At 47.2% G+C, this 15985-nt stretch overlaps 1 long non-coding RNA gene across 1 annotated transcript; it reads right to left on the reverse strand.

The window, feature by feature from the left end:
- Window positions 1-9414: 9414 nt before the first annotated feature.
- Window positions 9415-11150, reverse strand: LOC137525723 (uncharacterized). Its single transcript, XR_011022982.1, has 2 exons — window positions 11087-11150; window positions 9415-9509 (listed from the first exon to the last, which is right to left on the reverse strand). It is a non-coding gene; the product is annotated as an uncharacterized lncRNA (long non-coding RNA).
- Between the last annotated feature and the right edge of the window lie 4835 nt (window positions 11151-15985).

A 15985-nucleotide genomic window follows, 5' to 3' on the forward strand; every position in this document is an offset into this window, starting at 1 on the left:
GATGCGATGCAATTAAGGATCCTGCCCTTTTGACCTCAAAATGCCAGCAAAGCTCCTTACAGCTAAGAGCTGTCTGTGTAAACGGACAGCTAGACTTGCTTTAGTAGTACGCTGCGCTGTGCGCTGTATACAGTCTGTGTGTGGTCTATCTCTCTGCCACGTGTTCTCTGGTCCGCTGTGCAAGAGAGTCTGTAAGAGGGGACTGTGCGGGGGATCAGGAAAAACAATGCGTGCTTCAGCACAGATAAAAGGAAGAGAGAGAGAGTGAGTGACTAGATGAAGCTGGAGGCAGCCTGGAGCTTACCGGGGGACTTGCGTGGAGGATGATTATGCTAAGAGCAGTAGCAGGAGGACAATATTTACCATGTAGCGGCAGACGCTAGGAGGGGGCAGAGCCTACTGCCGGAACTAGGAAGCCGACTTCTTACCGGTTTCCCCCTAAAGTTAGATCTACCCCGAAAGTAAGGCCTCCCTTATATTTCAAGCGTGCTTGAAATATAAGCCCTACTCCGAAATTAAGACCTAGCTGGGGGGACGCTTTGTGTATGGGGAGGTGTGTGGTCTCTTACTGACTGCACCTCCCTTGTGGCTGCGTCCCCCTCCGTTCCTAGTAATTCCTCTGGTGGCGGCGGCATTGTAATTCATCTGTGAGGGCACCCTTTGACCCTTACGCAGTACGCTAGTTTGGGCTCTGCGCTGGCGCTCTCTACCCTGTCATCATGTGCGCCCGGCTGATGCGTCCCAGGCGCACATTGAATCAATGTGCGCCTGGGACGCATTAGCCGGACGCACATGATGACAGTGTAGAGAGTGCCAGCGTAGAGCCCGAACTAGCGTACTTGCGTGAGGGTCAAAGGGCGCCCTCACAGATTGATTACAATGCCGCCGCCACCAGAGGAATTACTTGGAACGGAGGGGGACGCAGCCACAAGGGAGGTACAGTAAGAGCCTCCCCATTCACATCGCGTCTAGCCCCTCCCACCCCTAAAACTAAGCCCTAGCACTTATTTCCTTCCCAAAAAGAATATAAGACAGTGTCTTATATTCAGGGAAAGACGGTATATTAAATAGCGGCAAGACTCTAACATCGGAGGAGAGGAGCGGCGGCTGCATAAGTAAGAGCTAATCACTTAAAAACTGTACATTTGGACTATAAGACGCATTGACTTTTCCCCCCTACTTTGGGGGGAGAAAAGTGCGTCTTATAGTCCGAAAAATACGGTAAGTGAAAGAAAAATACATATTTATAGCCTATTTCTCTTATGTAAAGAGGAAAAAGAAAACTTTTCAAATGAAAAAGAAAAAAATCAATGAATATAGCAGGGGCGTAGTAATAGCCATGGCAGCTGCCATGGGGTCCTGGAGCAGAGGGGGCCCAGGTGGTACTTAATGTATTTACCAATAACTTTCTTGTGTCCCTCCATCCTCAAACTTTGCCTCTGACCATGAACTATGTTCACTGTTGATTGCGTGAGAATGTAAATTGCCTAATTAATTCATATCCATAGGGTAGAGGCAGGTGGAATTGCTTAAGAGTACCTACATCTGAGGGCCCCATCAAAGTTTGGTTATGGGGCCCCATGATCTCTAGCTATGCCACTGGAATATAGGTAATTTTAAACTGCTGCTTATGCCGTTAGCAACAAACATAATTCACAGCAAAATACAGTATATTTTTGTGCTGGTGCACACCAAGAGCGGTTCTGGGCGTTTATAAAAACGCTTGCAGGTTAAGGAACCCGCTTGGCTAATGTATTGCAATGGAATGGTGCACACCAGAGCGGTTCGTTTTTGTTCCTTAAACGCAAACTCGGACTCGAGTTTGCAGTTGGGGAAAAAACGAACCGCTCTGCTGATTTCTGAGGCGATTCTGCCACAATGTTAAAGAGACTCTGTAACAAAATTTTCAGCCTTATTTCTTCTATCCTATAAATTCCTATACCTGTTCTAATGTGGTCTGGATTACTGCAGCCTTTCCTAGTTGCACAGTGGCTGTATTATCTCTGTTATATAATCTAATCTTCTTTCCTCTGACGGCTTTGTCGGGCTCAGGCACTCGGGCTGGAATGTGCTAATCTGCTTGTGATAGGATAGAAGTTATACACTCCCTTTCCAGGCCCCCTCCAGGCTCTGTATGAGTCACAGACTGAGCTTCTCTCAGCCTATCACATGCTATGTATTTTGTTTGTAAACACTGCTTAAAACTGGCAATTACAAGCCAGGATTACAGCAGGGAGTGGCAGAAACAGCACAGAGGGGCCCAGGAGAACATAATGAATAGAATGGTATGATTTTTATTGTAAGAGTACAGATTCTCTTTAAGTATAGGAAAGTGGAAAACCGTTCTGAAAAATGCTAGATCAGAGCGATTTTCCAAGCGTTTTTGTTACAATAGCTGTTCAGTTACAGCTGTACTGTAACAAAATCTAAAAAACGCTACACAAAAATGCTCCAAAAAATGCTATGCATGTTTAGAAAATTGCTCCAAAAATGCCTAGAATCGCTCTGAAAAAACGCTTCAAAAACTGCTAGGGGCACAGCAGCGCCGTAAAGGAGATCGGCGATCCCCAGCCTCTGATTGGCCGGGGTTCGCCGCCGTGTGATAGGCTGAAGCCTATCAGAGGCGGCGCAGGACACATCGCCGTCCTGTGCTGCCCTTGGAGCGAAGGGGAGGGAGGGAAGGAGAGAGAGGAATCGCGCTGCAGAGGGGGGCTTTGAGAACCCCCCCCCGCTCGGCCACACAGAGCGGCGGTGATCAGACCCCCTCAGCAGGTCATCCCCCTAGTGGGGAAAAAAGCTGGGAAGTCTGATCGCCCTGCTTCAATCCAGATCTGTGCTGCGGGCTGGAGAACCCACGCAGCACAGATCATTCAAAACAGCCCTGGTCCTTAAGTGGTTAAAGGAAGGAAGTATGGCAGCCTCCATATTACTTTCATCTCAAGGACGGGTTCCGGGTCGGCCTCTTCTGCGCTCCACCACGGGGGTCACGTGGTCCGACCGACGTCATCTGGAGGCTACTGCGCAGGAGCAGTAGCGTCCAGATGACGTGGGCCGGACCACGTGACCCCCGCGGTGGAGCGCAGTAGAGGCCGACCCGGAACCCGACCTGGCGAGGTCGGCTCCGCCGGCGAAGAGGACCGGGAGACGCAGGAGCTGCGGCGGGGGCACAGGACAGCTGCCCCGGGCTGGAGGAAGCCCCAGGTAAGTGGAACTTTTTTTTTTGCGCGGATCATTCTTTTAAGGACAGTCAATTACTGACATCTCTATGCACTCTGTGCAGTGCTTCTATGATAATATGGTAGGACATTACACTATGACTATGGTAGGATTACATTGTGAGCTCCTCTGAGGACAGTCAGTGACATGACTATGTACTCTGTAAAATGCTGCAGGAGATGTCAGTGCTATATAAATACATACTAATAATATGGTAGGACATTTGACTGTGAAGGGATTAGATTGTGAGTTCCACAGGCACAGTACAGCTGTGTGAAGAGGAGCGGGGTCTGCTCAGATTTCTGACAAGCCCTTGTCGGAAATCTTTGGGTGTCCACAGCGACGGGACCAGAGGACGCCATGGGAAAACTCTATTGAAGGCTTCCCTCTTGTTAGGCAAGTACTGTAAATCTTCCACATTCCAACCAGCTGGCTTGAGACTGATACAACTCCTGATTTTCTCAGTGCGTGTTTCCTATATACATGAGTGGTCTCAGTGGGGAAGAGGGGATTTCTGGGGCCATAGCATGATATTGATAAGCAGGCAGCTTATCAATATCATGCTATCAGTCATATTTAGCCCCAGAAATCCCCTCTTTTCCAACACCACACATGTATATAAGGGAAAACCACTCAGAAAATGACTAACTTTATTTTAAAATCATTAACCACTTGCCGACCGCGCACTCATAACGCGCGTCGGCAAAGTGGTAGCTGCAGGACCACTGCAGGCTAATTAATCAGGAAACAGCCGCTCACGCGAACGGCTGCTTCCTGTCAATTCACGGCGGGGGGCTCCGTGAATAGCCTGCGGGCCGCCGATCTCAGCTCGCAGGCTAAATGTAAACACAAGCGGAAATAATCTGCTTTGTTTACATTTGTACAACGCTGCTAACAGTAGCAGCGTTGTACCAGATCAGCGATCCCCGGCCAATCAGCGTCCGGGAATCGCTGTCACATGACAGGCAGGAGCCTGTTAGAGGCTGCACAGGACAGATCCGTTCCTGTGCAGCCTCCGATCTCCGGGGAAGGGAGAGGGGAAATCCTGCGGTGGAGAAGGCTTTGAGGTGCCCCCCCGCCAGCCACACGCAGGCAGGAGCGATCAGACCCCCCCCAGCACATCATCCCCCTAGTGGGGAAAAAAGGGGGGCGATCTGGTCGCTCTGCCTAATGTTTGATCTGTGCTGGGGGCTGTGGAGCCCACCCAGCACAGATCTCTGTAAGAAGCGCTGGTCCTTAAGGGGGGGTAAAGGCTGGGTCTTCAAGTGGTTAAAAAAAAGAGCACTCAGAAGCAATGCAGCAGCATCAGTGTGATTGTGCCATGCTCATCATTTATTCCTACTGCTGCAGCTGCTGCATCAGACACACAAGCAGTGTGTATCACACTCTGACCCATGTGTTGTCACCTTGTCTGTGTCCACCACGGAGCCCTGGTAAATCTGCAGCTGCTGACTGTGTCCTCAGAGCTGGCTGGCAGACTGTGCCTGTCTCTCTCACACACATACACACTCTGGTGTGTGCCCTCCTGCCTGTGTCCACTCACTGCCTGCAGCTCCTGCTCGAGTCTCTCTGTGCCTGGGGGATTCAGGGGAGCACAGCCACGCAGGGGAACAGTCTCTCTGTCGCCCTTATGCCTGGCAGAATGAGGGGGGTGGAGTTAGAGGCGGGGCCTCACGAACATGGTAAACCCTACTCTGGAGGCTGTTGGCTGCTGCTATCAGAATCAGAATCGTTTATTTCGCCAAGCATCACAGGGTTATGCCTGGAATTGGATTCGGCACAATACATCGCTCAGGAAGAAGACATACATAATAGCATCACAAGCATGCAAAGGAGATCAAGCAGGGGAACAACAATAACCGTTAACATTGTTCATACATAGCAGATCATTCTGTGGTTTCTGTCCCCACACAGATCCAGTCCTACATAGAGTTAGTCAGACTTGTGGGCTGGACAATTGATCCGCAGTGTCACAGCTCAGACTGGGGACCTTGATGGAGGTGGGAGTGCTGATGGGAATATTTGGAGGGAGTTAAGAAGGCTGACAGCCGAGGGGAAGAATGAGTTCATGTGTCTAGCAGTCCTTGTTGAGATGGCTCGGACCCTCCGGCCCAGTGGGAGCAGATTAAAATTGCGGTTGCCTGGGTGGGAAAGGTCGTTTGCGATCCTCGGTGCCCTAGATCGCAGCCTTGTGTTGTATAGGTGGGCAAGTGGAGGGAGGGGTCTCCCAATGATCCTCTCCGCCATCCTGATGACCCTCTGTAGTTTGTACTTGGCATTGTCGTTTGCACCATTATGCCAGACCAAGATGGAAGAGCAGAGAATCGATTCAATGGTGGCTGAGTAGAAGCTTGTTAGAACCTCCTGGGCCATGCCGAATTTCTTCAGTTGGTGTAGGAAGTAAAGTCTCTGCTGGGCTTTCCGCTGGATAGCAGTGATGTTGGCTCTCCAGCTGAGGTCATTGGAGATGGTAGTGCCGAGAAGACGAGCGCATGGTACTCTCGCAACCTCCATGCCGTCGATGAAGATGAGAGGTGGGGAGAGGCAGCCTTCCTGAAATCTATGATTAGCTCAACAGTTTTTGTCATGGTTAGCACTAGACTGTTCTCCCTACACCACTGGCAGATTCTTTCCACCTGCTGACAGTACTCCTGGACGTTATCCTTGGTGATCAGACCGACAATGGTGGTGTCATCAGCCATGGATCTTTGGGGAGGAGGCCGAAGCAGAGAGCAGTGTTGACTGCCTCTATTGGCCGGGAGCAGAGGGGGGCGTGTATGGAGGCAGCGTTGGGATCTCCTGAACTCATAGCAGGGTTGCCGTAAAGTAAACAAATGCACGGAAGGTAATCTCAGCTGGCGATAGTATTCCCTATACTTTCTGACCGCGGGGCCTCCTTCAGATGCGGGGCCTGGGGCGACCGCCCCAGTGGCCGGCCCAAAGGCCGCCTCTGAAATCACTGATTCACAGCCAACACTGCTACAACAAGATGAAGGCGCTAAGCAAGTTACACCACCTCATACGTCTCAGTTTGATGGCGATAGTATGGATGTAACGTGTGAGGAGGGGGATGATGAAGTACCTGGTGTGGGTGCAGTTTTGGAGGTGTCTGAGAAAAGCGAAGCTGGGCAGGATGATTATGATGGCGATTATACGGATGTCATGTATGTTCCCCAATAGAGGAGATGACCAGGGGGACAGTTCAGATGGGGGAGTCAGAGAGGAGTAGGAGGAGACAAGTCCCTGAAAGAAGCAGAAGGAACTCGTCCTCAGAAACAGCTGGTGGCAGTGTCCGGCACCATGTATCGCCAGCTATGGACAGCCAGCCAACATTCTCTTCAACATCAGCTGCTGATGCCACCACAGTGCCATCACCCCAGGGGGGCTCAGCGGTTTGTAAATTTTTTCATGTGTGTGCCTCAGATCGGAGCAATGCCATCTGTTGTCTCTGCCTCAAAAAATTGAGCCGTGGAAAGGCCAACTCTCACGTAGGGACAAGTGCCTTACGAAGGCACCTGGAGAAAAGGCACAAACAGCAATGGGAAGAACACCTGAGGAAAAGCAGCACACAAAAGACAAGTCATCCTCTGCCTCCTCTTCGTCCTTCAGGTGCAGCATCTTCAGCCACTTTCTCCCTTGCACCTTCACAGCCACCCTCCTCCCCTCCGTCTCTGCCCTTGAGCGGTTCCTGCTCCTTTGCCCACAGCAGCCAGGTGTCCTTGAAGGAAGTCTTTGAGCGGAAGAAGCCAATTTCTGCCAGTCACCCTCTTGCCCGGCGGCTGGCGTGGCGGAACTATTAGCTCGCCAGCTATTACCATACAAGCTGGTGGAGTCTGAGGCTTTTCGGAAATTTGTGGCCATTGGGACACCACAGTGGAAGATACCAGGCCGCAATTATTTTTCTAAAAAGGCCATACCCAAACTGTACCATGAAGTTGAGAGGCAGGTGGTGTCATCTCTGGCGAAGAGCGTTGGGTCAAGGGTCCACCTGACCACGGATGCCTGGTCTGCCAAGCACGGGCAGGGTCGCTACATTATGTGCACAGCCCATTGGGTCAACCTGGTGAACGATGGCAAGCAGGGAGTACGTGGCTGCGCAGCGGACCAACTTGTGACACCTCCACGGCATGCAGGCAGGCCTTCTGCCACCTCCTCTCCTTCTCCTCCTGTTACATCCTCTTCACTGTCATCTTCCTCCTCCTCCTTGCCTGAGTGGCAGTTCAACTCTAGTGGTGCTGCCATCTCCTCCTCTCCAGCTACACAGCCCCATCTCCCCAGAGCCTACGCTTCATGCCAGGTACGACGGTGTCACGCCATTTTAGACATGTCTTGCCTCAAAGTGGAGAGTCACACTGGACCAGCTCTCCTGGCTGCTCTTAACAAAGATAAAAACAAGGAACACCAAGATCCCCAATAGTGTAATATGTACTGGTAAATGGCTATTAGATAGAGTAAATATTAATACTCACAAACCAGGGTTACCATTAGGCAACCACTGTAAAGGCAGGTGGGGAGATTTTCCTGACCCCACTCAGGAATAAGAAGTTGCTCTCTGTAGATAAGAAAAAAGGGGGTTCAACCCTCCACCCAGGGTGGACTCAATGTTATGCAGGAGAACAGAGGCGCCAAAAGGATAAAAGGAAGCTAAATGAGCTTAAAAACCAAATTCTTGGTAAATAAAGGAGGTAGTGGTGCACTTACCTCCTCCAAGTAGACACACAACGACTGTAGTAGACAGTCAATATATTTTATTTATGAACTACAAATATGCAACGCATTTCGCAGGTTTGATCCCGCTTCATCAGGCAATAACAACGGAGCAATAGCATATGTGGTCAGAGGTGTGCCCAGAGGAGCCTGGCTCTTCTACTGACCACATATGCTATTGCTCCGTTGTTATTGCCTGATGAAGCGGGATGAAACCTGCGAAACGCGTTGCATATTTGGAGTTCATAAATAAAATATATTGTCTGTCTTTACTACAGTCGTTGTGTGTCTACTTGGAGGAGGTAAGTCCACCACTACCTCCTCTATTTACCAAGAATTTGGTTTTTAAGCTCATTTAGCTTCCTTTTATCCTTTTGGCGCCTCTGTTCTGCTCTTAACAAAGAGGTTGAATATATTCAAAAATTCTAACATTAAGACTGGAAAAGGTGTTAGATCAGCTACTGGGGAAGGAGCAGATGGGTTTTAGAAAATCGGGCAGACTATCGGACAATATTTCTTCAGCAATAAACTTTATATATATAACGCAAAAATTCGTAATGAAGATGCCATCTTAGCGGCCATTGACGCTGAAAAGGCGTTTGACCGTATTTCAAGACCATTTATCTACACAACTTTAGAACACTATGGTATCGGTCCCATCTTTATCAAACGAATCAAAAATCTATATTTAAACCAAACAGCCAGAGTAAAAATCAACGGTACCTTGACACACTCCTTCCCTTTGGGGAACGGCGTGAGGCAGGGATGTCCAATCTCCCCGCTAATATTCAATTTAGGCATAGAAGTGTTAATACGCATGATCCATTCTGACAGGGAGATATCTGGGTGGCATATAGGTAACTATGAAAGTAAACTACTAGCATACGCGGACGACCTTCTTTTGACATTAACCAATCCCCTGACCTCTTTCGAAGAAGCAAATAAAATAATAACTGAATTTTCCAAATACTCGAACTATAAAGTAAACAATTCTAAAACTACAGTATTAAACATAAAAAGTCCCGCCGAAATATTGAGTACCCTACAACTAAGGTATGGCATTCATTATACCAATTCTCATATTAAATATCTCGGTATCAACTTATGTAGTGATTTCAATGATCTATTCAAACATAATTATACACCAGTGCAAAAAGATTGTGAGAAGATACTGAGTAAAATGAAAAATGCCCAATTTAATACAATTGGGAAAATCAACTTTATAAAAATGAAAATTCTTCCTAAAATAATATTTACAGTACAAAATTTGCCAATAAACATCCAAAGGAATTGGTATAATGTCTGGAACAATATATTTCAAAATTTCATATGGAGAACACCAAACCGCAGAATTTCATATAAGATAATAAGCAGGCATAAGAAATTGGGAGGAATGGGGGCACCAAATATTAAACGATATGCCCAATGTTTCCAATTGCAAAGAATCTTAGATCTCAGGATATGCGACCCGAAGAGATTCTGGACAACATATGAAAGAAGTCTGTTTAATTACGATATGTTGGATTCATGGCACCCCCACACGGTAGCAAAACTCCTCCCTTCTATCAGCCATCCATTATTAGCACCTGCAATTAAAACCCACATGGAAGTTATAAGATCTATGTCAAAGAGCAATAAAATATCATTACTAACCACTCTACGCAATAACCCAGATTTTCAACCTGGCTTAACTTCAGGGTGGCTCAAGGAATGTGGGCTCCCTCGAGATGTTAGAATCCTAGACTTGGTTGGCCACAGAGATTCCACATTGAGGGAGATCTATAACATGGTCAGAATGGATAATGGGCTGTGGAGCTTCCAGGTCAGGAGCTACCTTTCCAAACATAAGGATAATATAAGTAAAACCATAAATATCTATGAAAAGTGTTTTCTTCATTCGAGGGTGGGGAAGGGAATGACAGCAAATTTATATTTTTTTCTTGACAGTTGTCAAACTGATCCTCTACCTAAGTTCTGTAGAAGCTGGGAACAAGACCTAAATCATATCCAAAACTTGGATTGGGAAGCAGTATTCCAGGAAATTTGGACCCCCAGCTATACCTCATTTCAACTTGTTAATTATAAACTCATGACGAGATGGTACTTCACACCCTCTAAGATGGCTAAATTTAAAGGCGGAAATGGGAACTGTTGGAGATGTCTTACCGCGTTTGGTTCATATATGCATATGTGGTGGTCGTGCCCGGTTATACAGAACTTTTGGAGAGAGATAGGAGATTTCATTAAACTTCCTTCCCCTTTTCATCCCAGTACCGCTCTGTTGAGTTGCATGGAACCTGACCGCTTTAGACATGCAAATAAACTAGTAATCCCTGCAGCAATTGTGGCCAGGAAACTTATAGCAAAATCCTGGAAGAACCCCGAAGCTCCCAGTATGGAAGAGTGGATATGGATGATGTCAGATTTTTTGCAAGGTGGCGAGGGCAGTGTAGAAGATGCTGGCACCAACAAACAAATGGAGGAATGGAAAATTGCATGGGAAAAAATAAGTAACATATAATATGTAGTTAAGTATTTGAAGTGGAGGGGATGAGGAGAAAAGAACCAAAAGGGTTTTTTCGCCTTCCTCTGGATCAACAGGGATATGTGAGGGAGCAGGCTGGTGTTGTACTTTATACTGGTTGAACTCGATGGACGTATGTCTTTTTTCAACCAAAATAACTATGTAACTATGTAAATAACCACTATATTACCAACTGAAATTGTAAGGATAAATGGATGGATGAATGTGCAGATGCATGGATATATGTTGAAGTATAGAAGGCACTTATATGAATGTGTATGAAAGGTGAAATAAGAGTAATTGCTTTGCTTCTCAGCTTAGATATGTGACCTGTTTGTGCATGAGGCCTGTCCCCTCCATTGGCTTGGTCCGGCCCTGATGGCTCATGCATGGAGGGCATGTCCATAAAATAAGTGGGTGGTCGGAAAGGGATATTAACCACTTAATGTTAAGATGGGTAGGTGGAGTTTGTTTTTTGCTGGTGTTTGTGTTTTTTTTGTTTTTTCTTACTTTCTTTTTTCTCTTTCTTACTATAATTAGTTTGACCTGAGCCACTGGTGGAATATTTGATATATTGTAGTGATGATGGAGTGAGGGAGGGGGGGAGGAGAGGAAAGAAAATCAAACTATGATGCAGACCTGAGACCCACGTATGATGGCTTCACAGCTGTCACATGGTCATATCTGGGTCACATACCGGCTGAGTTTGAAAAAAAACAACAAAAAAAAAAAAAACAAAGAGGTGGAGCAATGGCTGACCCCGCACCAGCTGGATATCGGCAACGTGGTGTGTGACAACGGCAGCAATTTCCTTTCCGCTTTGAATTTGGGAAAGCTGACACGTACCCTGCATGGCACATGTGCTGAATCTGGTCATTAAAAGATTTGTGTCAAAGTACCCAGGCTTAGAGGACGTCCTGAAGCAGGCCAGAAAGTTGTGTGGGCATTTCAGGCGGTCTTACACGGCCATGGCACGCTTTGCGGACATTCAGCGGAGAAACAGCTTGCCGGTGAGACGTTTGATATGCGATAGTCCGACTTGCTGGAATTCGACCCTGATCATGTTCTCTCGCCTGCTAGAACAGGAGAAAGCCGTCACCTGGTACCTGTACAATTACAGTAGAAGGACACAATCTGGGAAGATGGGGATGTTCTGGCCACCGAACTGGACACTGATGTGAAATGCATGCAGGCTCATGTGGCCGTTTGTGGAAGTGACCAACCTGGTGAGTCGCACTGAAGGCACCATCAGCGACTTGATCCCCTACGCTTACATCCTGGAGCGTGCCGTGCGTAGAGTGGTGGATCAAGCTGTGGAGGAGCGTGAAGAGGAACAGTTATGGCAGGAAGAGTCGTGGTAGCAATTTTCATCGGAACCAGATGTTTCCTCAACACCTGCGGCAGCACAGAGGGGGGAGGAGGAGGAAGAAAAGGAGTCGTGTGGGGAAGAAGAGGAGTCAGACTCGGATGATGAGGAAGGTGTTTCTGTGGAGGAGGAAGAGGCGGCGGCAGAAGAACAACCGCAGCAGCCGTCAAGGGGCTTGTGCTGATCCACGTTCCCATGGTATTGTTCGTGGCTGGGGGGAGGAAGAGGACTTACGTAACGTCACTCAGGAAGTGCAAGAGGAGATGGATAGTACGCCTGGATCCGACTTTGTGCAGATGGCCTCTTTCATGTTGTCCAGCCTGTTGAGGGACCCCCGTATAAAAAAAACTCAAGGGGAATGTCCTGTACTGGGTGGCCACGCTACTAGACCCTCGGTACAGGCACAAAGTGGCGGACCTGTTACCAACTCACCTGAAGGCAGAAAGGATGCAGCACATGCAGAACAAGCTGGCAATTATGCTTTACAAAGCGTTTAAGGGTGATGTGACAGCACAACGCAATAAAGGTACCACTGCCAGTAATCCTCCTCCCATGTCCACGCAGGAAAGGACAGGACGTTCCAGCGATCTCATGGTGATGTCGGACATGCGGACATTCTTTAGTGCAAAGCCTTGCCTTAGCCCTTCCGGATCCACCCTTCACCAACGCCTCGACTGGCAGGTAGCTGACTACCTGGCCTTAAGTGTGGATGTAGACACTGTGAGCAGTGATGAACCCTTGGACTACTAGGTGCGCAGGCTTGACCTGTGGCCAGAGCTGTCCCAATTTGCCATCCAACTTCTCTCTTGCCCTGCCGCAAGCATCCTGTCAGAAAGGACCTTCAGTGCAGCTGGAGGTATTGTCACTGAGAATAGAAGTCGCCTAAGTCACAAAAGTGTTCAGTACCTCACCTTTATCAAAAGGAATGAGGCATAGATCCCAGAGGGCTACTGCCCGCCCCGAAGACTAAGTCAGTCCCCACACACAGCATCTCTGCCTGCAGGCCGCTTGACTGCCTTCTCCGCCACCACCAACAGGGTCCAGGACTCCAGTCGGATTCCTGAATTTTTAAGGCCGCTGCTAGCAGCGGCCGCTATACTATTTTTTCTGGTGCGTGTACATGCCTGCCTAATTTTTCTGGCTGCACTGCGGCTGCAACAACAAAACAAAAGGCATGTACATGTGCCCATTCCCCTTTGTGATCATTACCTTGCCGTGGTGAAGGGGCTTGCGTATCACAATGAAGCAATGACCGCCGTCTATATGAGTGTCTCGGGGGGGGGGGGGGGGGGTGGCACACTAAAGATAATATGGTCATTGCTTCATTGTGGTCAGACCAAATTTGATCAGCTGGACAGTCACTATTGTTCTATCATTGAGCTACCACAACCCAGCGACCATATAGGCTTGAAAACCGCTATTGCCATGGTGCGCACCAGTCCAGCCTGGCCGTCACTACGCAAACAGCTGTTTGCGGTGCGTTACACAGTGAGTTTGGTGTGTCAGTGTGAAGCAGTACTATAATTACACTTCCTGATTGATGTATACACATGCAAGATGTTTGAAAGCACTTTAGGCCTGCAATTTAGCATTCAATGTGATTTCTGCCCTTAAAACGCTGCTTTGCGTCAAATCCAGATTTTTCCCCGGGACTTTTGGCATGTATCCCACTCCGCCACCTGGGGGTCCAGGTGTTAGACCCCTTGAAACATCTTTTCCATCAGTTTTGTGGCCAGCATAATTTTTTCTAGTTTTCCAAGTTTGCCTCCCCATTGAAGTCTATTGCGGTTTGTGAAAATTCGTGCAAACCGAACCTTCCGCGGAAGTTCGCGAACCGAAAATCGGAGGTTCGGCCCATCTCCAGTTACAATAATCACTAGAACAGAAGGAGGCACGAAGGAGAATAAGGGGGCAAAGTTGACACAGTGGCGGATGGGGCAAAGGTGGTGCAGAGGAGACATGGGAACAGAAGTGCCACAGAAGGAGGCACTAGAGGCTCAGGGGGGCACAGAGGGGGTACAGGAGACACGGATGGCATAGTGTTCCGACTTCAGAACAGTTTCGGGTTAAGAATGAACCTACAGTCCCTATCTCGTCCATTAACTGGGATCTACCTATAATAGTATAATAAACAAGGGTACTCACACACCCAGGTTGCTGAAACAGCAACCACGGTAGAGTACTTGAATATACCAGACCACCAGTAGGGACTGTAAAATCTCAGTAGAATCGGTCACTCTCCTACTAAAAAAGGGGATATTTGCAAGGAAAAGTTGTAAAAACAAAATGTCCAATACATATGTCTAATCTCCAATACAAAAATGCAGTCCCTGTAGGGGTTGTTATGACTAAATTCTGGGATGAAAGCATTTTACCACAAATAAAGTAACTAAAAGCAGTTTAAAAGGGAAGGTAACTCACCTCACAGATGAGGATATGCCAAATGTAGACAATTCAAGTTATTGAAAAAAATAGTGTTGCTGTTCGAATTTGGCAAAGCTGGTTTGAAACACTGCAAAGACTCCCATCTGCCGCTGTTGAGCACTGAACGTGCGGACAGCGTCAGGATAAGTTCACGGCCCTGTGTGTCACGTTGTATTTCATTACTCCAATACTTCCTTCCTCCATACCGAAAGGAGGAAATATCAGACTCACGTGAAACACAACATGGCAGGCAGGGCATCGCCAGGACCGATCCACGGCAATTGGCGTGAACGGTCTTCTATGGGGCTAGCAGAAGATCGCGCGCATACCTGCTTGGAAGGTGGAGCTCTTTCCGCCTTCAGTCTCCCAGCGGCGATCGCAGCTCGAAGACTGTTAGACGGCGAACCCGCAGTCTAATTACCTTGTACAGCGCTGCGATGAGGAAAGCCATGTGACACGGCTGTCCCCTCCAGGGGATCAGAGGTGATCTGCTGTTATAGGCTGAAGCTATTGGCTGAAGGGGGAGGGCGAGTTTGGTAAATAAAAAAATCAAAAATATTAAAAAAATAAATATTTACAGGAAAAAAAAACAACACTGGGGGAGCGATCAGACCCCAACAACAGAGTGCACTGTTGGTGGGGAGAAAAGGGGGGGAAGCACTTGTGTGCTGAGGCGGCCCTGCAGCGAGGCCTTAAAGCTGCAGTGGCCAAATTCAAGAAAAATGGCCTGGTCTTTAGGGGGGTTTAACACTGCGGTCCTCAAGTAGTTAATAACTGGGGCAAATAAAACCTGACAGTTTTATCTATTACAGCACATTTACTTTAAAACTACAATGGCGGAAAACTGAGAAATAATTATTTTTTTTCTACTACTAAATAATAGTACATTTTTAATACTACTAAGTACTTTTCATAAACATTTTAATAAACATTATATTTACCTTAAAGAGACTCTGCAACAAATTTTCAGCCTTGTTTCTTCTATCCTATAAGTTCATATACCTGTTCTAATGTGGTCTGTCTTACTGCAGACTTTCCTAGTTGCACAGTGGCTGTATTATCTCTGTTATACAGTATAATCTAATCTTCTTTCCTTTGTCGTCTTTGTCGGGCTCAGGCACTCAGGCAGGAATGTGCTGCTCTGCTTGTGATAGGATAGAAACTATACACACCCTGTCCTCACCCCCTCCAGGCTCTGTATGAGTCACAGACTGAGCTCCTCTCAGCCTATCAGCAGCCATGTCTTTTGTTTGTAAACACTGCCTAAAACTGGCAATTACAAGCCAGGATTGCAGCAGGGAGTGGCAGAAACAGCACAGAGGGGCCCAGGAGAACATAATGAATAGAATGGTATGCTTTTTATTGTATTGTAAGAATTTTAGAGTACAGATTCTCTTTAAGCATCAAATCTGGCAAAAATCTATATGAAATCTATATGAAACAGATTGATGCATTAATAGAGTTATGACATACATACATATTTTCAATTGATTTATTGTGTCATTTTGAATATAAAACAGTAAATAGGATCTGATATTTTTGGGCTCAGTAGTCACCAAAAGAGCCTAGCAAACTTCAATCAGTGCTGCAGCATACTCTCTATACATGTGCCAGCTGTCTTGGAAGATTACCAGAAATACACTTACTGTTAAGTATGTTTTTGTTTCTTGATCCATTTACCATTTTGCATGTTGCAGTGACTATTTTCTCAAAGTGTTTAGTATTTTCTAAATGAGTTTTTTTATACA

The sequence above is a fragment of the Hyperolius riggenbachi genome, chromosome 7 (assembly GCF_040937935.1).
Source record: "Hyperolius riggenbachi isolate aHypRig1 chromosome 7, aHypRig1.pri, whole genome shotgun sequence".
Lineage (NCBI taxonomy): Eukaryota > Metazoa > Chordata > Amphibia > Anura > Hyperoliidae > Hyperolius > Hyperolius riggenbachi.